The 26,492-nt window shown below is 38.9% G+C and overlaps 2 non-coding genes across 2 annotated transcripts; both read right to left on the bottom strand.

Annotated features, from left to right (window-relative positions):
• Positions 1–543: 543 nt before the first annotated feature.
• On the bottom strand, positions 544–651 carry LOC112761772 (small nucleolar RNA R71). The gene has a single exon (XR_003182150.1). It is a non-coding gene; the product is annotated as a small nucleolar RNA R71 (small nucleolar RNA).
• Positions 652–14,640: 13,989 nt separating this feature from the next.
• On the bottom strand, positions 14,641–14,748 carry LOC112761429 (small nucleolar RNA R71). Its single transcript, XR_003181821.1, has one exon. It is a non-coding gene; the product is annotated as a small nucleolar RNA R71 (small nucleolar RNA).
• Positions 14,749–26,492: the final 11,744 nt, after the last annotated feature.

The raw sequence follows: 26,492 nt of genomic DNA, 5'->3' as shown, positions 1-26,492 counted from the left end.
TCTTCTCTTTCATATGAGCAGGAACAAGGACAAAGGCATTCTTGTTGAAGCTGATCCTTAAGGACTCTTAAGAGGAAACTAAGAGAAGCTAAAGCACAATACTCTAAAGAGGACCTAACTGAAATTTTCAAAACAGAGAAAACAACTATGGCCGAACCCAACAACAACAATGCAAGGAAGGTGCTTGGTGATTTCACTACACCAACGTCCAATTTCTATGGAAGAAGCATCTCAATTCATGCCATTGGAGCAAACAACTTTGCGCTTAAGCCTCAATTAGTTTCTCTAATGCAACAGAATTGCAAGTTTCATGGACTTCCATTGGAAGATCCCCATCAGTTCTTATCTGAATTCTTGCAAATATGTGACACTATCAAGACCAATGGAGCTGATCCCGAGGTCTATAGGCTTATGCTTTTCCCCTTTGCTGTGAGAGACAGAGCTAGAACATGGTTAGATTCACAACCTAAGGAAAGCCTGAACTCTTGGGAAAAGCTGGTCAGTGCTTTCCTGGCCAAATTCTTTCCACCTCAAAAGATGAGCAAGCTTAGAGTGGAAATCCAAACCTTCATACAGAAGGAAGGTAAGTCCCTCTATGAAGCTTGGGAAAGATATAAGCAATTGATCAAAAGGTGTCCTACTGACATGCTTCCAGAATGGAGCATCATATGTATATTCTATGATGGTCTGTCTGAGTTGTCAAAAATGTCATTGGACCATTCTGCAGGAGGATCTCTTCATCTGAAAACCCCTGCAGAAGCTCAGGAACTCATTGAAATGGTTGCAAATAACCAGTTCATGTACACCTCTAAGAGGAATCCTGTGAACAATGGGACGCCTCAGAAGAAGGAAGTTCTTGAAATTGATACTCTGAATGCCATATTGGCTCAGAACAAAATATTGACTAAGCAAGTCAATATGATTTCTCAGAGTCTGAATAGATTGCAAGCTGCATCCAATAGTACTAAAGAAGCATCTTCTGAAGAAGAAGCTTATAATCCTGAGAATCCTGCAATGGCAGAGGTGAATTACATGGGAGAACCCTATGGAAACACCTATAATCCTTCATGGAGAAATCCTCCTAATCTCTCATGGAAGGACCAACAGAAGCCTCAACAAGGCTTCAACAATAATGGTGGAAGACATAGGTTTAGCAATAGCAAGCCTTTTCCATCATCTTCTCAGCAACAGACAGAGAATTCTGAATAGAGCCATTCTGGGCTGGCAACAATAGTCTCTGATCTATCTAAGACCACACTAAGTTTCATGAATGGAACAAGGTCCTCCATTAGAAATTTGGAGGCACAGGTGGGTCAGCTGAGTAAGAAGATTACTGAAACTCCTCCTAGCACTCTCCCAAGCAATACAGAAGAAAATCCCAAAAGAGAGTGCAAGGCCATAACCTTACTTGGTGTGGCCGAACCTGGAGAGAGTGAAAAGGCAGTGATTCCCAATGAGGAAGACCTCAGGGAATGTCCACTGACCAGTAAGGAGTTCCCCTTTGAGGAATCAAAGGAATCTCAGGCTCATACAGAAACAATAGAGATTTCTTTGAACTTCCTGTTACCATTCATGAGCTCTGATGAATATTCCTCCTCTGAAGAGGATGAAGATGTCACTGAAGAGCAAGTTGTTAAGTACCTTGGAAGACCCGTCCTAGCCACAGCAAAAGCTGTTATTGGTGTTGACAGAGGAGAATTGGTCCTTCAATTGAATGGGGACTACCTTGTGTTTAAGGCTCAAGGATCTCCTTCTGTAACCATGGAGAGGAAGCATGAAAAGCTTCTCTCAATACAGAGTCAAACAAAACCCCCACATTCAAACTCTAAGTTTGGCGTTGGGAGGCCACAACCAAACTCTAAGTTTGGTGTTGAGAGGCCACAACCAAACTCTAAGTTTGGTGTTGAGAGGTCCCAACCCTGCTCTGATTATCTGTGAGGCTCCATGAGAGCTCACTGTCAAGCTATTGACATTAAAGAAGCACTTGTTGGGAGGCAACCCAATTTTACTTATCTATGTTAAATTTCTATTTTCCATTGTTATTTTATGTTTTCTATAGGTTGATGATCATGTGAAGTTACAAAAATAATTAAAAAAGAAAAAACAAACTAAAAAACAGAATGAAAAATAGCACACCCTGGAGGAGAAGCCTACTGGCATTTAAACGCCAGTAAGGGCAGCAGAATGGGCGTTAAACGCCCAGTCTGGCACCATTCTGGGTGTTTAACGCCAAAAATGGGCACCAGACTGGCGTTTAACGCCAGAAAAGGGCAAAAAGCTGGCGTTAAACGCCAAAAATGGGCACCAACCTGGCGTTTAACGCCAGGATGGGCAGCAAAGGGCGTTTTGCACGCCTAATTAGTGCAAGGATGAGAAATCCTTGACACCTCAGGATCTGTGGAGCCCACAGGATCCCCACCAACCTCAACTCACTCTCTTTCACTTCTTCACACCTTTTCATAATACTCTTCCCTAAATAACCTCCACCAATCACCTCCATTACTCCTCCAAAACCATCATACAACCCACCTACACCCACCCACTCAAATTCAAACCATCACTCCTTCCTTTTCCACATCATAACCACCTAAAACCCCCATTGGCCGAACAATTCACACACCTCCATCTCTTCTTCTTCTCTTCCTTTCTTTATTCTTTTGCTCGAGGACGAGCAAACCTTTTAAGTTTGGTGTGGAAAAGCTCAGCTTTTTTGTTTTTCCATAACCATTTATGGCACCTAAGACCGGAGAAACCTCTAGAAAGAGGAAAGGAAAGGCAATTGCTTCCACCTTCGAGTCATGGGAGATGGAGAGATTCATCTCAAAGGTCCATCAAGTCCACTTCTATGAAGTTGTGGCCAAGACTCCTCATTGAAGAGGACAAGCCCATCAATAAGAAAAGGATGGAGCAAACAAGAGAGCCCACTCATGGACCTCAACAAGAGCATGACGAAATTCCTCATCATGAAATTCCTGAGATATCTCAAGGGATGCATTTTCCTCCATAAAACTATTGGGAGCAAATCAACACCTCCCTAGGAGAATTAAGTTCCAACATGGGATAACTAAGGGTGGAGCACCAAGAGCATTCCATACTCCTCCATGAAATTAGAGAAGACCAAAGAGTCATGAGAGAGGAGCAACAAAGGCAAGGAAGAGACATTGAGGAGCTCAAGCACTCCATTAGATCTTCAAGAGGAAGAACAAGCCGCCATCACTAAGGTGGACCCGTTCTTTAATCTCCTTGTTCTTTATTTTCTGTTTTTTGAATTTTTATGCTTTATGCTTGTGTCTTTATTACATGATCATTAGTGTCTTAGTGTCTATGCCTTAAAGCTATGAATTAATTGAAAAATGTTTTTAATTGAAAAAGAAAAAGAAGTGCATGAATTTCGAATTTTATAACATGATTAATTATTTTGATGTGGTGGCAATACTTTTTGTTATCTGAATGAATGCTTGAACAGTGCATATTTTTGAATTTGATTGTTTTCATGAATGTTAAAATTGTTGGCTCTTGAAAGAATGATGGAAAAGGAGAAATGTGATTTGATAATCTGAAAAATCATAAAATTGATTCTTGAAGCAAGAAAAAGCAGTGAAAAAAGCTTGCAGAAAAAATATATATATGCGAGAAAAAATGAGAGAAAGAAAGAAAGAAAAAAAGCAAGCAGAAAAAGCCAATAGCCCTTTAAACCAAAAGGCAAGGGTAAAATAAAAAAAGGGATCCAAGGCTTTGAGCATCAGTGGATAGGAGGGCCCACAGGAATAAAATCCTAGCCTAAGCGGCTAAACCAAGCTGTCCCTAACCATGTGCTTGTGGCGTGAAGGTGTCAAGTGAAAACTTGAGACTGAGCGGTTAAAGTCATGGTCCAAAAGCAAAAAGAGTGTGCTTAAGAGCTCTGGACACCTCTAAGTGGGGACTCTAGCAAAGCTGAGTCACAATCTGAAAAGGTTCACCCAGCTATGTGTCTGTGGCATTTATGTATCCGGTGGTAATACTGGAAAACAAAATGCTTTGGGTCACGGCCAAGACTCATAAAGTAGCTGTGTTCAAGAATCAACATACTTAACTAGGAGAATCAATAACACTATCTGGATTCTGAGTTCCTATAGATGCCAATCATTCTGAACTTCAAGGGATAAAGTGAGATGCCAAAACTGTTCAGAAGCAAAAAGCAAAAACCCGGCTCATCTAATTAATACTGATCTTCATAGATATTTTTGGAATTTATTGTACATTCTATTCTTTTTATCCTATATGATTTTCAGTTGCTTGGGGACAAACAAAAATTTAAGTTTGGTTTTGTGATGAGCGGATAATTTATACGCTTTTTGGCATTGTTTTTAGTATGTTTTTAGTATGTTTTAGTTAGTTTTTATTAGTTTTTATTTAAAAATTACATTTCTGGAATTTACTATGATTTGTGTGTTTTTCTGTGATTCAGGTATTTTCTGGCTGAAATTGAGGGACCTGAGCAAAAATCTTATTCAGAGGCTGAAAAAGGACTGCAGATGCTGTTGGATTCTGACCTCCCTACACTCGAAGTGGATTTTCTGGAGCTACAGAGACCCAATTTGTGGGCTCTCAATTGGTTTAGAAAGTAGACATCCTGGCCTTTCCAGCAATATATAATAGTTCATACTTTGCCCAAGATTTGATGGCCCAAACCGGCGTTCCAAGTTAGCACAAAAATTCTGGCGTCAAAACGCCAGAACTGGCACAAAAGCTGGAGTTAAACGCCCAAACTAGCACAAAAGCTGGCGTTTAACTCCAAGAAAAGCCTCTACACGTGAAAGCTTCAATGCTCAGCCCAAGCACACACCAAGTGGGCCCGGAAGAAGATTTCTGCATTAATTACTTATTTCTGTAAACCCTAGGCAACTAGTATTATAATAGGACCTTTTGCTATTGTATTTTCATACTTTGATAGATCTTTTCGCGTTTGGGGGCTGACCTCACGGCCATGCCTAGACCATGTTCTTATGTATTTTCAACGGTGGAGTTTCTACACACCATAGATTAAGGTGTGGGGCTCTGATGTTCTTTATGAATTAATGCAAAGTACTACTGTTTTTCTATTCAATTCACGCCTACTTCTTCTCTAAGATATTCATTCGTTCTTCAACATAATGAATGTGATGATCCATGACACTCATCATCATTCTCACCTATGAACATGTGCCTGACAACCACCTCTGTTCTACTAGCAATGGCTTGAATGCGTATCTCTTGGGTTTCTAATCTAAGATCGGAACCTTCGTGGTATAGGCTAGAATTATTGGCGGTCATTCTTGAGATCCGGAAAGTCTAAACCTTGTCTGTGGCATTCCGAGTAGGATCTGGGAAGGGATGACTGTGACGAGCTTCAAACTCATGATTGTTGGGCGTGTGACAGATGCAAAAGGATCAATAGATCCTATTCCAACATGATCGAGAACAGACAGATGATTAGTCGTGCGGTGACAGCGCATTTGGAACATTTTCACTGAGAGGACGGGAAGTAGCCATTGACAACGGTGATGCCCAACATAAATCTTGCCATGGAATGGAGTATGAATGATTGGATGAAGGCAATAGGAAAGAAGAAGTTTAGGAGGAACAAAGCATTTTCATACGCTTATCTGAAATTCTCACTAATGAATTACATAAGTATCTCTATCTTTATTTTATGTTTTATTCATCTTTTAATTATCAATCCTCCATAACCATTTGAATCTGCCTGACTGAGATTTATAAGATGATCATAGCTTGCTTCAAGCCGACAATCTCTATGGGATCGACCCTTACTCGCGTAAGGTATTACTTGGACGACCCAGTGCACTTGCTGGTTAGTTATGCGGAGTTGTGATAAAGAGTTGAGATTAAAATTGTGCGTACCAAGTTGTTGGCGCCATTAATGATCACAATTTTGTGCACCAATCAGCGAGCAATGACGCGAGCGCATGGCCCACGTGAACGCGCGAAATGGAGAATTCGCAGTGACGCGGACGCGTGCCTGACGTTAATGCGTGGATTGGAGTCTGCACGAATGACGCGAACCCGTGACAAGGAAAATAGCTGAATGACGCAAACGCAAGGATGACGCGTACGCGTGACCTGCGCCACTGCAAAAGTTACAGAATACGCTGGGGGCGATTTCAGGCTGCATTTTGACCCAGTTTTCGGCCTAGAAAACATAGACTAAACCTAGGGAACTTGCAGAAACTCAAGGAGGCATACACACACATTGAGATTCATCACATTAGGATTAATCTTAGTTTTAGATCTGAATCTAGATTAGTGTTACATTGATAGTTTATGCTTTTGCTTTGGATTGTGGATGTTGAAGAGCCATTACCTCCGTTGAAGACATTACTTTAGTTTGTTTCTTTACTCCCTTATTTTTAATTAATTACTCCATTGACTCTATTCAGATAATTATGTTGCGTTTTGGAATTATTAATATATGAAGTTGTTTTTATTTTAATTAATTTTATTTAATTATGTCTTCTCATATTTTTATGATTATTTCTTTCATGTCAATGGAGTGAAATTTTTACTTGACATGGGGGTTGATTAAAAGGAGATACTTGAGTTGGAATGCTCAAGTGCTTGGTTGAATTGGACGTTGTTAGCTAATTTCATACCTACTAGCACTAGACCTCCCCAAGGGAGAGGACTAGGAATTGAGGGTAAGCGTTAGTTTAATCACCATACCTTTTCTTATTTAGTAAGGGAAAATCGAGTGAGAACAACAACCTTTTTACACCACATTTGAGAAGATCCCAACAAGGATAGAAGTTCCATTTAATTATTCCCCTAGTCAAGGCATTTTATTCAGAGTATCAATAATTATTCTAAGTTTATTTTTTTATTGCTTTAATTTTTAATCATTTTAATTCTTCGTTATCAAAACTTAACTTTTTCTGAAACTCCCTGGTTAATAAAATAGCACTCATCCCTATAACTCGTTGGGAGACGACCTGGGACTCATACTCCCAGTATTTTATTTCTAAAATTTGTGACAATCCTTTTTAAATTGGTGAGGCAGATCTTAGCCGGTTAAGAGCTATACGTGCAACGCTGTCTCTTAATTGAAATCTCTAAATTGGTTAACTTCTGCCACGCATCAATCAGCACTAGAATTCTTATCTTTTCTTCTCCAATCCTACTTATCTTTCTATTATCATTCTTTCTTCTTTCTTCTATCTTTTCTACTTCTTTCTTCCTTCTTTCTTACTTTCTTCTTCTTCATCTTTTTAACTTCTCATCCCTCTTCACTTCTATTCTATTTTATTTAATTGCATACTTTCATTCATTGCATTTTAATTTTGTGCATATTTTTATTTTCTTTTCTAAATTTATTATTTTTCCATTTGTGTTAAATTTTCTTCTTCAACTGTTACATCTTTTCTTGAATTATTCTGGTGCTTCATGACTTGTTTTACTCTGACTGGGTATTATTCTTCATAAGTCAATGCTACTCCTTCATGATACTTATATTATCTTGCATTGACATTAACTTACACTATCTTGCATTACCCACACTCTCTCCCCTATTGTTGCAACTTTTGCACCACTGGTATGCCATGTGCTTCTATTGTTTTCTCACTTGCATGTTGTAGCTACCATGTAATTGAGACCCTCATTATTTGGCATTAACCCACCTAGACTTTATTTATTTTCTTATCTTTATTTCTGGGTTACTTTTTCTTCTTTTTCCTCTTCTTTCAGGCTGGCCACCGAGAAAGGGAAAGACAAACTTCTATATAGGGCAATAGACAAGTCCATCTGCACAATCTCTAGAGAAAAGCATCAGTTGTAGCCACCCATCCACTTGCACATCTCAGCATGCACCGAGGACGGTGCAATCTTTAAGTGTGGGGAGGTCGATACCGACTTTTGTGGGTTAGTTATTTCCTTCTCAACACCAATGTTTAAATTTTCTTTGTAGTTAGTTGTTGCATTTGCATGTTTGATTGCATATTTGTTTGATTACTACTTGGTTAAAGTAATAATTTCTTTTTCAAGAAACTTTTTATAACATTGCACTAATTTGAATTAAACTTTTTGATAAACTTGTCTGAAGAAATATTATACTGGAACATGGTTTTGAGCTCGAACACACAAAACCTGTGAGATTTTGAGCCTATTTGATTGGTTGCATTTTATCATCCAATATTTTATTTTTTTGGTGTGTGTTTTTCTCTCTAAAATTGTGATCTTTGTCTTACTTAATTCTATATTTCCATGGTTTGATGTATGCATGCACTTATATGATTGAGGCCTTTGTTTCACTGAGCTTACATACCCATATGGCCTTACCCTTTCATTATCCTTTGCAAACCAATGTTGAGCCTATTTTACCCCTTTGTTCTTTACTTTAGCACATCATTAACTCTAAGCGGAAAATAATAATGTCCTTAATTTGAATCCTTGGTTAGCTTAGACTAGTGAGAGTGCTCATGAATTAAGTGTGGGGAAAGTGGGTTTGGAAACATTTGGTTTAAGAATTGGGTGTTATATATCTTTATGAAAATGTGAAAGAAATGTTTAGGACATGTTCATGCATCCAATAATTTAATCATATGCATTGAAAAAAAAGAGAAAAAAATAAATAAATAAAGGAGAAAAAGAAAAGAAAAAGAGCAAATAATTAAAAGGGGACAAAATGCCCTAAAGTAAATGGTGAAAGCAATACATATGTACTGTACTCGAAATTGGGATGCATGAATATGTGGAAAACATGGTTAATGGATAGTTAGGTTTTGTATTTTGATTACATGGATTGTCTTAAGTTAGGTGGGAAAAGTTTAAGTTAATTAAGGATTCAGATTTTAGTCCACTTGGCCAAATACAATCCTACCTTGACCCTAACCCCATTACAACCCTTAAAAGACCTCTTGATATGTGTATTTATGCATTAAATTTTTGTTGATTGTTAGATGAAGAGCAAGCCTTAGAAAGCAAGATTAGTAGAGAATTGAGAGATCGAACCGTAAACACCTGAGCGATTAGAGTGCATACACTTCCAGTGAGGGTTCGATGCTCGATTCTTTGTTCCCGGCTTTCACGAGCTATTTTCTTCTGCAAGTCTATTTGTACTTCATTTTTATGATTTGAATTAGTGAAATTCAGTTCATATTTGTTCTTGAAAGATTTATTTACTCTTAACCAAGTAGGTAGAAACATTTTGCATGTAGTTGCATTCATATAGATAGGTTGCATTTCATAAGTTTTATCATTCCTATTCACTCTCTTATAGCTTCTCTTGAGCTTAGCATGAGGACATGCTAATGTTTAAGTGTGGGGAGGTTGATAAACCACTATTTTATGGTTTATCTTGTGCTCAATTGAGTGGTTTATATCAATTCTTTACTCACTTATTCATATAAATTGCATGGTTTTATATTTTCCTTCCTAATTTTGTTCTATAATTGGAAACTTGCTTCCCAAAGCCTTTAAATTACCAAAAATTAATTCCCTCTTATTACCATTCGATGCCTTGATATGTGTGTTAAGTGATTTTAGGCTTTACAGGGCAGTAATGGCTTAGAGGATGGAAAGGAAGCATGCAAAAGTGGAAGGAATATAAGAAGTTGAAGGAATTGCTAAGCTGTCCAGCCTGACCTCTTCGCACTCAAACGGTCATAACTTGAGCTACAAAGATCCAAATGACGCGATTTCAGTTGCATTGGAAAGTTAACGTCCGGGGCTTCGAACTGATATATAATATTTTATAGTTTCTCTGACGATTAGTGACACGAACGCATGATTTATGCGGACGCATCACAGTGACAAAAAACCAGCGTGGCAGATTTCGCAACCAGCGATTTCTGGCCCAATTTTTGGCCCAGAAAACACAGATTAGCAGTACCGACCAGTACAGAAGATCTTGTCCAAGATCGATCTTCAGTTGCAGGTAACACTCGGAACATTGGCGCCGTTGTCGGGGACCTGAAAGTCATCCCATCATCATGGCGGACATCCTTGACAACGACCACAACTCTGATTTGGAAAACAGAACGCCATATAAAAATGCGAACACCACACCAAACGATATTTCTCAGCCAAACAAAGACAAGAATTTTCCAAGTTCAGAAATCATGGAAGCACTTCAAGACCACCTCAAATAGCTCGAAAAAGAGGCCGAACATCAACGAGAAGCCGAGAGGGACCTCCGGAAAGAAACTAGGCGACGTCAAGAGTTAGAGGACAAAAAGCTCGAAGTCGACCTTAAAACAAAAACCATCCAACCTAATCCCGAAGACAGATCCCACAAAGATAAAGATCCATTTACCAAAGAGATCATGAAGGCCAAAGTCCCAAAAGACTTCAAAGCTCATGACATGACTCCGTACGACGGCACATCGGATCCCAGCCATCATCTCAGCAATTTCAGAAGTAGAATGTATCTCACGGATGCATCAGATGCCATTCGATGCAAAGCCCTCCCAACTACTCTAACAAAGACGGCAATTAAGTGGTTCGACAGTTTGCCTCCTAGATCCATCACAAGTTTTGACGACTTAGCCAAAAAATTTCTCACCAAATTCTCTATACAGAAGGACAAAGCCAAACACGCCCTAAGCCTATTAGGGATCTGATGAGCAGATAATTTATACCCTTTTTGGCATTATTTTTACATAGTTTTTAATATGTTTTAGTTACTTTTTATTAGTTTTTATGCAAAAATCACATTTCTGGACTTTACTATGAGTTTGTGTATTTTTCTGTAATTTCAGGTATTTTCTGGCTGAAATTGAGGGACCTGAGCAAAAATCTGATTCAGAGGTTGAGAAAGGACTACAGATGCTGTTGGATTTTGACCCTCCTTCACTCGAACTGGATTTTATGGAGCTACAGAAGCCCAATTGGTGAACTCTCAATTTCTTTGCAAAGTAGGCATCTTGGGCTTTCCAGCAATGTATAATAGTCCATACTTTGCCCGAGATTTGATGGCCCAAACTGGCGTTCAAATGCCCACCTGAGACCCTTTTCTGGCACCAAAACGGGAGTTAAACGCCCAAACTGGCACCCAAGCTGGCGTTTAACTCCAAGAATGGCCTATGCACGTGAAAGCTTCAATGCTCAGCCCAAGCACACACCAAGTGGGCCCCAAAAGTGGATTTTTGCATTATCTGCACTTAGTTACTCATTTTCTGTAAACCTAAGTTACTAGTTTAGTATAAATAGCACTTTTTACTATTGTATTCGCATACTTTGAAGTTTTGGAACACTTTTATGTTACATTTGGAGGCTGGCCTCATGGTCATGCCTAGACCTTTTTCTCTTATGTATTTTCTACGGTGGAGTTTCTACACCTCATAGATTAAGGTGTGGAGCTCTGTTGTTCTTCATGAATTAATGCAAGTACTAATGTTTCTCTTTGAATTCACGCTTACTTCTTCTCCAATATATACTCTCGTGCTTAATTCATTTAAGTCAGAATGAAGGGGTGACCCGTGACAATCAACCACTGTCTTCATTACTCGCTTAGCCAAGATCTACGTGCCTGACAACCACAAGCGGTCTACATGATGTTCAACGTAGTCATTGGACGACAACAAGAGTATAATCTCTTGGGTCTCTGATCTACGGACCGAGTCCAGGAGATTAGAACCTTCGTGGTATAGGCTAGAACCAATTGGCAGCATTCCTGAGATCTAAAATGTCTAAAACTTGTCTGTGGTATTCCAAGTAGGATCTGGGAAGGGATGACTGTGACGAGCTTCAAACTCGCGAATGTTGGGCGCAATGACAGTGTGCAAAAGGATAGAGAGATCCTATTCTGACGCTAGTGAGAACCGATAGATGATTAGCCGTGCGGTAGCTGTACCTGGTATTTTTCATCCGAGACGAGAAATCCGACAGTTGATTAGCTGTCAGAAACCGTACCTGGTATTTTTCATCCGAGAGGATCATACAGCTTGCCATGGAAGGGAGCACGCATGATTGGAAGAAGACAATAGGAAAGCAGAGGTTCAGAAGCAACAAAGCATCTCCAAATGCTTATCTGAAATTCCCACCAATGAATTACATAAGTATCTTTATTTTATTTTATGTTTTATTTATCTTTCAATTATCAAAACTCATAACCAATTGAATCTGCCTGACAAAGATTTATAGGATGACAATAGCTTGCTTCAAGCCAACAATCTCCATGGGATCGACCCTTACTCACGTAAGGTATTACTTGGACGACCCAGTGCACTTGCTGGTTAGTTGTGCGGAGTTGTGAAAAGTGTGATCACAATTTCGTGCACCAAGTTTTTGGCGCCGTTTCCGGGGATTGTTCGAGTTTGGACAACCGACGGTTCATCTTGTTGCTTATATTGGGTAATTTTATTTTATGTGTAACCTTTTTATTTTTAATTTCGAAAAATTCAAAAAAAAATGTGTTTTCGAAAAATCATTCAAAAATTTTTAAGAATGAATTCTAGAGTTTTTTGAGATATGTTTAAACCTGGCTTGCTGTTAAGCCATGTCTAATCTTTTGGACTGAGATTTCCACTTTCCATTGTAGAAAGGACATGTCTGTACTTGTTATCCTAAAGCTTGGCTGGCCATTTGGCCATGTCTAATTCTTTTGGACCGAAACTTTAGACTAACATTGCCTAAATCCTAGAATTCTTATTAAAATTTTTGAATTTCTTTATTTTCTTCTTCTAAAATAATTTCAAAAAATAAAAAAAAAATAATAAAATCATAAAAACCAAAAAAAAAATTTTGTGTTTCTTGTTTGAGTCTTGTGTGAAATTTTAAGTTTGGTGTCAATTGTATTTTTTTTTAATTTTATAAAATTTTCGAAAATTCATGCATTGTGTTCTTCTTTGATCTTCAAGTTATTCTAGATGATTTTCCTTGTTTGATCTTTAATTTCTCTTGTTATATGTCTTTTCTTGTTTTTCATATGCAATTTCGAATTCATAGTGTCTAAACATTAAAAATTTCTAAGTTTGGAGTCTTGCATGTGTTTCTTTTCTTAAAAATTTTCAAAAACATGCTCTTGATGTTCATCTTGATCTTTAAAGTGTTCTTGGTGTTCATCCTGACATTCAAAGTGTTCTTGCATGCATTATTTGTTTTGATCTTAAATTTTTATGTTTTGTGTCTTTTTGTTGTTTTTCTCTTTCTTCATTAATTCAAAAAATCAAAAATAATATCTTTCCCTTATTTCACTCATAAATTTCGAAATTTTGGGTTGACTTAGTCAAAAAATTTTTAAAATTTAGTTGTTTCTTGTTAGTCAAGCCAAAATTTTAATTTAAAAATTTTATCTTTTCAAATCTTTTTCAAAAATCAAATCTTTTTCATTTTTCTTCTTAATATTTTCGAATTTCTTAAATAAATTTTCAAAATCTTTTTCTTATTTTTATTTCATATTTTCGAAAACTTTACTAACAATTAATGTTTTGATTCAAAAATTTCAAGTTTGTTACTTTTCTATTAAGAAAGGTTCAATCTTTAAATTCTAGAATCATATCTTTTAGTGTCTTGTTAGTCAAGTCATCAACTTTAATTTCAAAAATAAAATCTTTTTTTTCTTTTTCAAATCTTTTTCAAAATAAATTTCAATCATATCTTTTTAAAATTTTAATTTCAAAATCTTTTTCTAACTTCTTTTCTTTTCAAAATTTATTTTCAAATCTTTTTCAATTAACCACTTGACTTGTTTGTTTTAATTTTAAAAAGTTTACTATTTCTTATCTTTTTCAAAACTACCTAACTACTTTTCTCTCTCATTAATTTTGAAAACCAACTAACAAATTTTTCAAAAATCTTTTTAATTAATTAATTTATTTAGTTTTCAAATTACTTTCATTTCTTTTCTCAATTTTCAAATTCTAACATAATTAATTAAATAAAAAATGAAAATATTTTCTCTTCTTAAAATTTGAATACTCTCTCTCTTATCTCTTTCTAGTTATTTATTTATTTACTAACACTTATGTTCTACTCATAATTCGAACCCTCTCCCTCTCTCTGTGTTTGAATTCCTCCTATTCTCTCTCTACCTCATTCTTCTATTCTTCTATTCGGATACTCACATAAAGGAATCTTTATACTGTGACATAGAGGATTTCTCTTCTTTTTTGTTCTCTTATTTTTCATATGAGAAGGAACAAGGATAAAGACATTCTTGTTGAAGCTGATCCTGAACCTGAAAGGACTCTGAAGAGGAAGCTAAGAGAAGCTAAAGCACAACACTCCGGAGAGGACCTTACAGAGATTTTTGAAAAAGAAGAAGACATGGCAGCCAAAAACAACAACAATGGTGGAGATGCAAGGAAAATGCTTGGTGACTTTACTGCACCATCTTCTGACTTCTATGGAAGAAGCATCTCAATTCCTGTAATTGAAGCAAGAAACTTTGAGCTTAAGCCTCAATTAGTTTCTCTAATGCAGCAGAATTGCAAGTTTCATGGACTTCCACTGGAAGATCCTCATCAGTTCTTAGCTGAATTCTTGCAAATCTGTGACACTGTTAAGACCAATCGGGTTAATCCCGAGGTCTACAGACTTATGCTTTTTCCCTTTGCTGTAAGAGACAGAGCTAGGATATGGTTGGACTCACAACTTAAAGAAAGCCTGAACTCTTGGGAAAAGTTGGTCAATGCTTTCTTGGCCAAATTCTTTCCACCTCAAAAGATGAGCAAGCTTAGAGTGGAAGTCCAAACCTTCAGACAGAAGGAAGGTGAATCCCTCTATGAAGCTTGGGAAAGATACAAGCAATTGATCAGAAGGTGTCCTTCTGACATGCTTTCATAATGGAGCATCTTATATATATTCTATGATGGTCTGTCTGAATTGTCCAAGATGTCATTGGACCACTCTGTTGGTGGATCTCTTCATCTGAAGAAAACACCTGCAGAAGCCTAGAAACTCATTGAAATGGTTGCAAATAACCAGTTTATGTACACTTCTGAAAGAAATCCTGTGAATAATGGGATAAATCAGAAGAAAGGAGTTCTTGAGATTGGTACTCTGAATGCCATATTGGCTCAGAATAAAATATTGACTCAGCAAGTCAATATGATTTCTCAGAATCTAACTGGAATGCAAGCTGCATCTGGCGGTACTAAAGAAGCCTCCCCTGAAGGAGAATCTTATGACCCTGAGAATCCTGGAATGGAAGAGGTGAATTACATGGGAGAATCCTATGGAAATACTTACAATTCTTCATGGAGGAATCACCCTAATTTCTCATGGAAGGATCAACAGAAGCCTCAACAAGGCTTCAATAATAATGGTGGGAGAAATAAGTTTTGCAATAGCAAGCCTTTCCCATCATCTTCTGAGCAACAGACAGAGAATTCTAAGCAGAGCCTCTCTGACTTAGCAACCATAGTCTCTGATCTATCAAAGACCACCCTCAATTTCATGACTGAAACAAGGTCCTCCATAAGAAATTTGGAGGCACAAGTGAGTCAGCCGAGTAAAAGAGTTACTGAAATCCCTCATAGTACTCTCCCAAGCAATACAGAAGAGAATCCAAAGAGAGAGTGCAAGGCCATCAATATACCCAAAGTGGCCGAACCTATAGAGGAGGAAGAGGCAGTAATTTCCAGTGAGGAAGACCTCAATGGACGTCCATTGGCCAATAAAGAGTTCCCTAATGAGGAACCAAAGGAATCTGAGGCTCATACAGAGACCATAGAGATTCCACTGAACTTACTGTTGCCATTCATGAGCTCTGATGAGTATTCTTCCTCTGAAGTGGATGAAGATATTATTGAAGAGCAAGTTGCTCAATATCTAGGAGCAATCATGAAGCTGAATGCCAAGTTGTTTGGTAATGAGACTTGGGAAGATGAACCTCCATTGCTCATCAATGAACTGAATACCTTGGTTCAACAGAAACTACCTTAGAAGAAACTGGATCCTGGAAAGTTCTTAATACCTTGCACCATAGGCACCATGATCTTTGAGAAGGCTCTGTGTGACCTGGGGTCAGGAATAAATCTCATGCCACTCTCTGTAATGGAGAAACTAGGGATCTTTGAGGTACAAGCTACAAGATTCTCATTAGAATTGGCAGACAAATCAAGGAAACAGGCTCGTGGACTTGTAGAGGATGTCTTAATGAAGGTTGAAGGCCTGTACATCCCTGCTGATTTCATAATCCTAGACACTGGGAAGGATGAAGATGAATCTATTATCCTTGGAAGATCCTTCCTAGCCACATCAAGAGCTGTGATTGATGTGGACAGAGGAGAGTTAGTCCTTCAATTGAATGAGGACTACCTTGTGTTTAAGCCTCAAGGATCTTCTTCTGTAACCATAGAGAGGAAGCATGAAAAGCTTCTCTCAATACAAAGTCAAACAGAGCCCCCATACTCAACTTCTAAGTTTGGTGTTGGGAGGCCATCATGAAGCTCTGAGTCTCTGTGAAGCTCTCTAAGAGCTCACTATCAAGCTATTGACATTAAAGAAGCGCTTATTGGGAGGCAACCCAATGTTATTTAATTATATTTATTTTTATAGACATTAGTTTTCCATTTTTATTTTATGTTTTCATTAGGTAGATGATCATATGAAGTCACAAAAATAGCTGCAGAATTAAAGTGGAATCAAAAACAGCATCAAAAATAGCACACCCTGGAAGACAGGCTTACTGGTGTTTAAACGCCAGTAAGGATAGCAGAATGGGCGTTTAACACCCAGTCTGGCAGCATTCTGGGTATTAAACGCCAGAATTGGCAAACAAACTGGCGTTTAACGCCAGAAAAGGGTGTCTGGCTGGCGTTAAACACCAGAATTGGCAGACAGACTGGCATTTAACGCCAGAAAAGGGCATCAGCCTGGCGTTTAACGCCAGAAAAGGTAGCAGAGTTAGCATTAAACGCCAGAAATGGCACATAGAGGACGTTTAAATGCCAGGAAGGTGCAGGGACCAGAATTCCTTGACACCTCAGGAGCTGTGGACCCCACAGGATCCCTACCTACCCCACCTCTCTTTCTCTCCTCTTCACACATTTCCATAACACTCTTCTCCGAATACCCTTGGCCAATCCCATCAATACCTCTTCTCCTCACCACTCACATCCATCTACTACTCCCCAAAAACCCATCATAAAACCCTACCTATCACCATTCAAATTCAAAACATTTCCCTCCCAAACCCAACCCCTTCATACATGACTTCCCTCTCTCTCTTACCCTATAAATACCCCTCCTTACCACCTTCAATTTCATACCTACTAAACACTTAAACCCCCTTGGCCAAATCCAACATATCCCTTCATCTCCTCCATTTCTTCTTCTTCTCCTCCTTTCTTTCTTCTTTTGCTCGAGGACGAGCAAACCTTTTAAGTTTGGTGTGGGAAAGAGCTCTGCTTTTTGTTTTTCCATAACCATTAATGGCACCTAAGGCCGAAGAAACCTCTAGAAAGAGGAAAGGGAAGGCAGTTGCTTCCAACTCCGAGTCATGGGAGATGGAGAGATTTATCTCAAAAGTCCATCACTGGAAAGAGGATGGAGCAAACAAGAGATCCCACTCATGGACCTCAACAAGAGCATGAGGAAGTCCCTCATCAAGAAATCCCTAAGATGCCTCAAGGGATGCATTTTCCTCCACACGGCTATTGGGAGCAACTCAACACCTCTTTAGGAGATTTGAGTTCTAACATGGAGCAACTAAGAATGGAGCACCAAGAGCACTCCATTATCCTCAATGAAATCAAAGAGGACCAAAAGGCCATGAGAGAGGAGCATCAAAGGCAAGGAAGAGACATAGAAGAGCTCAAGCACTCCATAGGATCTTCAAGAGGAAGAACTAGCCGCCATCACTAAGGTGGACCCGTTCTTTAATTTCCTTGTTCTTATTTTTCTGTTTTTCAGTTTCTATGCCTTATGTTTTGTCCATGTTTTTGTCTTTATTACATGATCATTAGTGTTTAGTGTCTATGTCTTAAAGCTCCGAATGATGCCATTAATCTTTCACCTTTCTTAAATGAAAAATGTTTTCTGAAAAAGAAAAAAAAGTACATGAATTTCGAATTCTATTTTGAAAATAGTTTAATTATTTTGATGTGGTGGCAATACTTTTTGTTTTCTGAATGAATGCTTGAACAGTGCATATTTTTTATAGTGAAGTTTATGAATGTTAAAATTGTTAGCTCTTGAAAGAATAATGAAAAGGAGAAATATTATTGATAATCTGAAAAATCATAAAATTGATTCCTGAAGCAAGAAAAAGCAGTGAAAAACACAAAGCTTGCGAAAGAAAATGGCGAAAAATAAAGAAAAAGAAAGAAAAAGAAAAAGCAAGCAGAAAAAGCCAATAACCCTTTAAACTAAAAGGCAAGGGTAAAGAGGATCCAAGGCTTTGAGTATTAATGGATAGGAGGGCCCAAAAGGACTAAAATCCTGGCCTAAGCGGCTAAATCAAGCTGTTCCTAACCATGTGCTTGTAGTGTGAAGGTGTCAAGTGAAAAGCTTGAGATTGAGCAGTTAAAGTCATGGTCCAAAGCAAAAAGAGTGTGCTTAAGAGCTCTGGGCACCTTGAAGAACGGATGATTGACGGTTTAGAATTCAGAATAAATTCCCGTTGCAAGTATAGTTTCTAAACCAAGCAACCATCCTTTCTTACAAACGTTTTGGTTATTACAAGTAACAAACCCCTTTGAAATTGATAACCGAAGTATTTAACCTCGGGTCGTCTTCTCAATGAATTGCAGGGAGGTATGTTCTTATTATTGGTTATGAATTTTGTAAATTGGGGGTTTTTGAAATAAGGAGCAAGTAATTTAAATGACAAGAAAAATAAATTAATGATAATAAAATCTCTTGGCAAGGTATTAGAATTTGGAATTTCTATCCTAGTTATCCTTATCAGGTGTGATGAGAATTGGGTTTTAATCCTACTTAGTTAAGTCAAGTAGACTAATTAGCTTAATCCTCAAGTCCTAGTCAAACCCCGTGGGAAGACTAGCTTTAGAGCGATCTAGATCAATTAGTAATATGCCAATTTCAACCACTGCTGAGTTTGACAACTCAAATGTTACCAATTACTTAACCAAAGCCAACAGGAAGAAAATATCTAAATTAAATTAAAAGCATTCATAAATAGAATAAAACAATCATAAACTGAAATACATCAAATAATATTAATTAAGAAAATCATAACATGAATGTAGCATAAACCAAATTGAAAAGATAAATAATAATTAAAGGTATATAATAAAAGTAGAAAATAAATAAGAGGAACATTAAACCTGGAAATTGAGAAGAAATAATCCTAAATCCTTTAAGAGGAATCCTAATCCTAAATCCTAAGAGAGAGGACAGAACCTCTCTCTCTAAAAACTACATCTAAATTATGAAAAGTGAATAATGGAAGACATGTTCAAAAATGGATGCATTCCCCCACTTTATAGCCTCTAATCTGTGTTTTCTGGACCAAAAACTGGGTCAAAAACAGCCCAAAAATTGCCCCCAATGATTTCTGTTACGTTCAGGTCGCAGCAAAGTGACGCGGAGGCGTTGTTCACGCGTTTGCATGGATTGTATTTTTGCCAGGTCACGCGTCCGCGTGATCCACGCGTTTGCATCACTTGGCGTTGAGGCAGCTATGGCAAATTATATATCGTTGCAAAGCCCCGGACGTTAGCTTTCCAACGCAACTAGAACCATCTCATTTGGACCTCTGTAGCTCAAGTTATGACCGTTTGAGTGCGAAGAGGTCAGGCTGGACAGCTTAGCAATTTCTTCAACTTCTTGTATTCCTTCCACTTTTGTATGCTTTCTTTCCATCCTCTGAGCCGTTCCTGCCCTGTAATCTCTGAAAACACTTTAACACATATATCAAGGCATCTAATGGTAATAAGAGAGGATTAATATTTGGTAATTTAAAGCCAAAGAAGCATGTTTTCAATCATAGCACAAAATCAGGAAGGAAAATGTAAAACATGCAAATCATATGAATAAGTGGGTGAAAAGCTGATAAAAACCACTCAATTGAGCACAAGATAAACCATGAAATAGGGGTTTATCACACCTCTAATTGGGGACTCTAGCAAAGCTGAGTCACAATCTGAAAAGGTTCACCCAGTTATGTGTCTGTGGCATTTATATATCTGGTGGTAATACTGGAAAACAAAATGCTTAGGGTCACAGCCAAGACTCATAAAGTAGCTGTGTTCAAGAATCAACATACTGAACTAGGAGAATCAATAACACTATCTGAATTCTGAGTTCCTATGGATGCCAATCATTCTGAACTTCAAAGGATAAAGTGAGATGCCAAAACTGTTCAAAAGCAAAAAGCTACTAGTCCCGCTCATCTAATTGAAACTAAGCTTCATTGATATTTTGAAATTTATTGTATATTCTCTTCTTTTTATCCTATTTTTTTTTAATTGCTTGGGGACAAGCAACAATTTAAGTTTGGTATTGTGATGAGCGGATAATTTATACCCTTTTTGGCATTGTTTTTAAATAGTTTTTAATATGCTTTAGTTACTTTTTATTATATTTTTATTAGTTTTTATGCAAAAATCATATTTCTAGACTTTACTATGATTTTTTGTATTTTTCTATAATTTCAGGTATTTTCTGGCTGAAATTGAGGGACCTGAGCAAAAATCTGATTCAGAGGCTGAGAAAGGACTACAGATGCTGTTGGATTCTGACCCTCCTGCACTCGAAGTAGATTTTCTGGAGTTACAGAAGTCCAATTGGCGTGCTCTCAATTTCGTTTGAAAGTAGACATCCTGGGCTTTCCAGAAATATATAATAGTCCATACTTTGCCCGAGATTTTATGGCCCAAACTAGCGTTCAAACGCCCACCTGAGACCCCTTTCTGGAGTAAAACGCCAGAACTGGCACCAAAACTGGAGTTAAACGCCCAAACTGGCACCCAAGCTGGCGTTTAACTCCAAGAATGACCTATTCATGTGAAAGCTTCAATGCTCAGCCCAAGCACACACCAAGTGGGCCCCGGAAGTGGATTTCTGCACTATCTGCACTTAGTTACTCATTTTCTGTAAACCTAAGTTACTAGTTTAGTATAAATAGCACTTTTTACTATTGTATTCGCATACTTGGAAGTTTTGGAACACTTTTATGTTACATTTGGAGGCTGGCCTTACGGCCATGCCTAGACCTTTTTCTCTTATATATTTTCTACGGTGGAGTTTCTATACCTCATAGATTAAGGTGTGGAGCTCTGTTGTTCTTCATGAATTAATGCAAGTACTACTGTTTCTCTTTCAATTCACGCTTACTTATTCTCGAAGATATACTCTTGTACTTAATTCAGTTAAGTCAGAATGAAGGGGTGACCAGTGACAATCACCCACTATCTTTATTACTCACGTAGCCAAGATCCGCGTGCCTGATAACCACAAGCGGTCTACATGATGTTCAACGTAGTCATTGGACGACAACAGGAGTATAATCTCTTGGGTCTCTGATCTACGGACCGAGTCCAGGAGATTAGAACCTTCGTGGTATAGGCTAGAACCAATTGGCAGCATTCCTGAGATCTAAAAAGTCTAAAACTTGTCTGTGGTATTCCAAGTAGGATCTGGGAAGGGATGACTGTGACGAGCTTCAAACTCGCGAATGTTGGGCGCAATGACAGTGTGCAAAAGGATAGAGAGATCCTATTCTGACGCTAGTGAGAACCGATAGATGATTAGCCGTGCGGTAGCTGTACCTGGTATTTTTCATCCGAGACGAAAAATCCGACAGTTGATTAGCTGTCAGAAACCGTACCTGGTATTTTTCATCCGAGAGGATCATACAGCTTGCCATGGAAGGGAGCACGCATGATTGGAAGAAGACAATAGGAAAGCAGAGGTTCAGAAGCAACAAAGCATCTCCAAACGCTTATATGAAATTCCCACCAATGAATTATATAAGTATCTTTATTTTATTTTACATTTTATTTATCATTCAATTATCAAAACTCATAACCAATTGAATCCGCCTGGCTAAGATTTACAGGATGATCATAGCTTGCTTTAAGTCGACAATCTCTGTGGGATCGACCCTTACTCACGTAAGGTATTACTTGAATGACTCAATGCACTTGCTGGTTAGTTTTGCAGAGTTGTGAAAAGTGTGATCACAATTTCGTGCACCATGATCAAGCAAGGAGATCGGGAGAGTCTTCGCAACTACATGGAAAGATTCAACAAAGCATGCCTGGACATACAAAGCCTACCAACAGAAGCGGCCATCTTGGGTCTCATTAATGGCCTACGAGAAGGACCTTTTAGTCACTCCATATCAAAGAAATATCCAACATCTCTGAATGAAGTGCAAGAATGAGCTGGGAAGTACATCAACACGGAGGAAAACTCTCGACTGGGAGAGACCTCAAAATCTGGATTCCCCTACTCCTCCCGGGATAAGGATAAAGAGTCCAAGAAAAAAGAAGATCAACACGGAGAGAAGCCTAAAAAAATACAATAACTACACCCCCCTTCGGGTGTCTCTTGTGGATGTTTACCAAGAAGTATACCATACCGAGAAGATCCCACCACCTCGCCCACTCAAAAGCAAGAAAGGAGGAGGAAATCGGACAGAATACTTTGAATACCACCGAATCTATGGACATCCTACGAATGAGTGTTTCGACCTAAAGAATGTCATAGAGAAATTGGCAAAAGAAGGGTGATTAGATCGGTACTTAGCCAATAAAGCGGATGAACCAAGAAAAAGAAGAAGGGACGAAGAGGTCGGATGAGTTGAATGTCCACCTCACATCGAAGAGGTTAGACGAATTAAATGTCCACCTCAAACCGAAGAGGTCGGGCGAGTTGAACGACCACCTCATATCGAAGAGGTCGGACGAGTTGAACGTCCACCTCACACCGAAGAGGTCGGACGAGTTGAACGTCCACCTCACACCGAAGAGGTCGGACGAGTTGAACGTCCACCTCACACCCCTGAGAGACATTTCATATGATAAATGGAGGATTCGTAGGAGGAGGATCTCTAAATCATCTCGCAAAAGACACCTCAAAGATGTATATTAAGGAAGGGAGAGATGTTTGAAAAAGGACAATGGAGTGCGAACAAAGCCTTCCGAGATATCAAAAATTCTTGGGGCAACCACCCATTCTTACCAGACCATGGGAAAGTGAAGAACTCATATTATACCTCGCAGTGGGAAGTTGGGCAATAGCCTCAGCTCTAGTCAGAGAAGACGAAAGTGGGCAACAACCCGTCTACTTCATCAGCAAAGCTCTACAAGGTGCCGAACTAAACGATCAAAAGATAGAAAAAGTTTGCCTACCGCCTCATACTCACTTCTCGATGACTCCACCTATACTTTCAAGCTCACATTATCAGAGTTCGGACCAACCAGCCTATAAAAGGCATCCTACAGAAAACAGACTTAGTTGGAAGAATCCTATAGTGAGCATTCGAGTTCGATCTGCGATAAGAAGCTCGGACAGCCATCAAATCACAGTATCCAGCCGGCTTCATTACATAGTACACTAACACCCCGGGAACTCCCACAAAATGGAATCTCTACGTGGACAACTCTTTAAACAAAACCGGGAGTGGTGCAGGTGTAATTATAGAAAGCAATCAGGGAACCCAAATTGAGCTAAATAACCAAGCTGAATACGAGGCACTACTGGCTAGTTTAAGGCTGGCTAAGAAGGTAGGAGCTTACTGTGTCCAGTGATTCACAACTAGTCACCTCACAAATAGAAGCGAGCTACCAAGCTAAGTATCCCACCATGAAAAAATACCTCGGACAATTCAGGGGACCCTGGACAAAACCAGAGAATAGCTCGGACAAATCGGGGGACCCTGGACAAAACCAGAGAACATCTCGGATAATTTGGGCGATGTGAGGTCCGACATATACCTCAGGAACAGAATGCCCGAGCTGATGCACTTTCAAAACTAACCAGCACCAACAGCTCGGACAAATTCGGGGGATATGAGGTTCGACATATACCTCGGGAACAAAATGCCCGAGTTGATGCAGTTCCGAAATTAGCCAGCACCAAACTAGGGGGCAATAACAGAAGCTCCATCCAGGCTACATTACAAGACGACAACAAGTCAGTTTTGAAGGCGGTAAAAGGGATGGTAATATTCAACTAACTGAAAAAGTAGTCATAAGCATAGAAAAAGGGTCGTTCCCCCGGAGTCAAGGAAGGAAAACAAACCCTCTCCTCAGGGTCCGGCGATACCAACTCATAATTCTTCTCCTCATCGCTATCCCTACAAATTCTATGGAACCTCCTAAGATGCACACAGTACTCAGGGTCAGCCATAGTAACACGCATTAAAACTATGGAATCCAGCCAGTCAGACATGCCGTCCGGGATCTTAGTAGACATTTCAGCAATATTTTTGTGAGAAGACATAGGTCAACTATTCCTACAGTAAAAAAAATAAAAATGGGGTTACTACCAAACAACTCAGGAAAATAAGGAAACAACTCGGACAATAATAGCAAAGCATCAAGTGTCAGATACAGTAGTAAAAGGGAAACCCGAGGACTCACACCAAAGTCTAGGGGCACCCTTTGAAGGCAACAACAGGGCAGGAACATAGAAAAGAGAAGTCGACAATCTATACCCAAACAGTCCGATCACCTCTCAAACAAAAGGTCAAAACAAAATCTTTTGTACAAAAGGAGTCAGGTAATGATGAAAAGAAACAAGAACAGCAACAAAACCCTAAGCAAAGCACACATTCTTCTCAAAGGCGAACGACAAAAGAAAAGTCACAAAAAATGATCAAAGACGCAAACTTTTTGTAGAAAGAACCAAAGTTCCTCAGAGCAAAAACCCAAATACAAAGTCAAAGCTTTACATTAAAAGCATGCCAACTTCCCTATAGCCCCACCAGAAGAGCTCCTACAAGTCTTATGGGCATATCGGACAATACCACACTCAACCACCGGAGAATCACCATTTTGACTTGCTTACGGAATGGAGGCAATAATTCCTGTGGAGGTAAAAGAGGGATCCCCTAGAGTGATCCTCTACAACGAAGATACCAACTCCCAAACTCAAAGGGAAGAGCTCGACCTACTTCCAAAAGACCGAGAAAGTGTCGAATGGACCTAAGGTCAGTCAGGAGAAGGGAAGCTAGCAGCCAACTGGAAACGACCACACCAAGTTGTTCAGAGGTACTGGGGAAAGGTCACCACAAAGTGTCCCACCCCAAGGGGCGAGAGCTACCAAGGTCATGGCATGCCTACAATCTAAGAAGGGCGCCAAGCCGAGATCTAAAAGATTGCCTGAACTAGAAAGGTAAGCACTAACATGTACACACTCTTATTCATATCTTCATTTTATTGCTTAAAAGTTTGCAGATTCCCTAAAAAGTTTCCTACCAAGACGCCCGATTACGACAGGTCGGCAAGGTGAAAACCAAATTCACCGTCCGATCACGATGAAAACCGAATTCATCGTCCAATTTCGACAAAGATCAGCAAAGTAAAAACCAAATTCACTGCTCGATCAAGACAAAGCTACAAGTCGGCAAGGTGAAAACCAAATTTACCACCCGATCACGATGAAAACCGAATTCATCGTCTGATTTCAACAAAGATTGGCAAAGTGAAAACCAAATTCACTGCTCGATCAAGACAAAGCTACAGGTCGGCAAGGTGAAAACCAAATTCACTGCCCGATCATGATGAAAACCGAATTCATCGTCCAATTTCGACAAAGATCGACAAAGTGAACCAAATTCACTGCTCGATTAAGACAAAGCTACAAATCAGCAAGGTGAAAATCAAATTCACCGTCCGATCACGACAAAATCGACAAAGTTATAAAAAGTAATCCATAGTTGAGGCCTGGCCAGCCCTGACTAAAAAATGGATTACTAGAAATAACTTAGAACGGACCGACATGAAGAAGTCGGACAAATCGACCAAAGCAACAAAAGTTATAAAAAGTAATTCATAGAAAGAGGCGTGACGAGGTCTGAGAAAAAATGGATTGCTAAAAATAACTTAGGAAGAATCGACATGAAGAAGTCGGACCAGACTGATCAAAGTGACAAAAAGTTATAAAAAGTAATCCATAGCTGAGGCCTGGCCAGCCCTAACTAAAAATGGATTACTAAAAATAACTTAAGAAGGATCGACAAGCAAAGTCAGACCAACAAAAAACATGCACTAAAAGGGACATAGCTTTGCCCAAAAAGCCATAACTCTACGACAAGGCTATCAAAATTATTCAGACGGACTAAAAAGGGTTCTACGAGAACACTAAAAAGTTGTCGGACAAGATAGCTCCAAGGATCATCTCGCCCAAACAAGAAGATAGACAAAACAAGAAGTGATCAAAAGAGGTCGGACAACAAAGTACCAACACTCAACAAAGATCCACAAAAGGGACAAAGACATCTCGCAACGGTCAGAGGAAGGCCAGGAATGCTTTGCTGAAAGGTACGAAGTCTTGAAAAAAATACAATACCTAAAAGGCAAAAGCACAAATCAAACGGGCGTTAAAAAGTCATCCAAACAAACTATAAAAAGGTTCCCCATCAGAACACTATTTAAAAAGTTGTT

The sequence above is a fragment of the Arachis hypogaea genome, chromosome 16 (assembly GCF_003086295.3).
Source record: "Arachis hypogaea cultivar Tifrunner chromosome 16, arahy.Tifrunner.gnm2.J5K5, whole genome shotgun sequence".
NCBI lineage: Eukaryota > Viridiplantae > Streptophyta > Magnoliopsida > Fabales > Fabaceae > Arachis > Arachis hypogaea.
The sequence above is the reverse complement of the archived record's forward strand: the minus strand, read 5'-3'. Positions and strand labels throughout refer to the sequence as shown.